Raw genomic sequence first — 2913 nt, forward strand, 5'->3', positions numbered from 1 at the left:
AGTGTATTCTTAATAATTACTCCTATCATTTAATTTATGTTTATGCGAGAGGTTGATGTAATTTAGCTTATTTGTATGTGATTTCTATAAGAGTCTCTTGTACAACCAGACGATAAACAATGCGCCTTTTACTGTTGTCGGTCCATGTGGGAGATTATCACCCGAAAATATACCAGCATAGAGTCACTGGTTAGTGTATTTTAATAACTATTTCAAACATAACTTGGGTTTAATTCTGTGTAATATTCCACTTATTATGTCTATTTTGATGAAGTATATTTTGATTTGTAGTTCTCACTTTCAATCAATAACAAAGACCCAACCTATTCAAAGAAAGACATCGTCGACATGAGAAATAAGTGGGCCACTTATTTTCTTTCATTAACGGATGGTCAATAGTCCGCTCATTATGTATGTTTGTATATAGAGCCATGTGTATTTAGTTTTGGTCACCCTGTTTATAATATTTTGATGCTGGGTTGAATAGATCAATCTGTGTAATATTCTGATGATGCAGGATTGAATTTTTGCAATGCGCAGTAATTTCTTTGAAATGCTATTTTGCAAAGAGCATTTCAAATGAACTCGCCATCGCAAAAATTAGCATTTCAAAGAAATTCTTGAACTCGCTAAAACAATTTTATTAAAAAAATATTTATAAATTCGATTACGGTTAAAAATAAAACTGTGGTCAATAAATATATTGACAACGGTCGCATTTAAATAGAAACCCGTTGACATATTCATCCACAATGCTACGGCAAAAAATATAATATAACGAAATAAAACCGTTGTCGAATTCATGACATTTAAAACGGTTTAATAAGCATAAATCGTTGTCATATTTAATATTTTACAACGGTTTTTTTTTCAGTAAAACCGTTGTCAGAGGTTTCCGTAGAGCATTCCAACTAATACTACCACGGTTTCAATATTATAGACAACGGTTTTTGAACTGTTCTTAATATTGTATATTACGGTTATTTGAACCCATTATTTACATTTCATAACGGTTCCGCCTTTTTAGCAACCGTGGTCACAAAATAACAACGATCGATGTAATAACGGTTCCGTGTTTTGTATTACAATGGCATATCACCTTATCTAACCGTTGTTGATCCTATTATTTGGCGTAGTGCCAGCCCCCTAATGTACTTTGTAAAATTGGTTTCCTTTTATTAATCTTGTACACTTTTAAAAAAAAAACGTTAACGTGGTTAATTTTGCAATCTGGATATTAAATGTGACTTCCAATAACTTGGCCAACCACTCTCCATATCTCTGAAAAATAATTCATGCACTTGATTTTACTCTGTAGTCTGTTCCTATCCGAAGAGTATATTTATCCAAAATACTCAAGAGGGTGGGTGAATTGAGTATAAAAACTAAGCCCACTTTCTCGATTTGTCCGTATGAGCGTGATGTGTTAATTAATTACTCGAAGTTTATGAATTAAACTTGACTAACTAATTAACAATGTAAAACGTAAATAACGAAATAAATAAAGATGCAAAGGCCGCACGATATTTGAAGTGGTTCAGCTTTACACGTCGAAGCCTACGTCTACTATTCTAGATTAATAATTTTAGTACCTTTCTACGGATTACAAAATTACTAACTCACTCGTACAACTAACTCTAGCTGTAACTCAATTGAGTACCGTTAAATACTCAGGTTTTTGTCTATCTTATGTTAATAAGAAAGTACTTGATTGTTCTTCTAGTGTTCACACAATTGAATGAGTAAGAAACAATATGATGCACTATTATCCAATAAAGTAATTTCAAAAGTAATTGCAATAAAGAACACGACTTTTCAAAAAACAATTTTCAACTGCAAAATAAAGATAAACACGTTTTGTTTGCAAGGATGTTTTAAAGCTCAAAGGTTGAAAAGTGTTTTTAAAGAATGAATAAGTGTTTGTATTTATAGTTGAGAAGAGATCTAGTTTTAGGAAGAAAAACCCTAGATGCAGTGTGTGTGTGTGTGTGTGTGTGTGTGTGTGTGTGTGTGTGTGTGTGTGTGTGTGTGTGTGTGTGTGTGTGTGTGTGTCGTGAGAGGCAAGAAAGAGATTAGGTCAAATCTTCCTTAATCTTGGAAAATAAGAACGAATAAGATAAGAATAATATAAGGAGATAAGAAATCTCTAACAAATATTATTTTTATCTACTTTAATTCTTATCCAAGCAAGAAAAAGTTCTTAATCCATTTATTTATTCAAATAATATCTTATCAAAAGATATGGAATAAATATAAGGAGATAAAATATCTTTAATAAATATTTTATCTAAGATCTTTATCTAAACCCTAGATATGGTGAGGATCTCGTGTAGGTTAAGGAAGGAATAAGATATATCTTTTTTCCTATTTTAATCCAACAATGTTTTAGATAAAAGATATAAAATATATAAGGAGATAAAATATCTCTAACAAATATTTATTTAAGATCTTTACCATAAAACCCTATATACTATATAGATCACCTGTGAAGTATATAGTAAGTAGGAGATCCAATCTTATTATTTAACCTAATAATATCTTTATAAAATGGAAAAGAATAAATCAAATAATATATGGAGATAAAATATCTTAATCAAATATTATCACTAAGATTTATTCCATACCCTAACTTGTACAAGAAGTATTCGAATAAGGAGGAAAATGACTCATAGGCCGGCCACCCAACTCGAAACCCTAGGTAAGATATTAGGTTAGATAATTATGGTTTAGATAAGAGTGAAAGGAAAACCCTAGATAGCATGACAACTCATAAGTTGTTTTAATAATCAATAGAATAATCTCAAACCCATTCGATCTAATCATGTCCCAAATCTCACTCTATTATAAATACACTTTTCTTTAAAGATTTTATGATTTAAGCTTTGAAAAACATATTTTAAAAATATAAAAACC

This window comes from Silene latifolia, chromosome X, assembly GCF_048544455.1.
Source record: "Silene latifolia isolate original U9 population chromosome X, ASM4854445v1, whole genome shotgun sequence".
NCBI lineage: Eukaryota > Viridiplantae > Streptophyta > Magnoliopsida > Caryophyllales > Caryophyllaceae > Silene > Silene latifolia.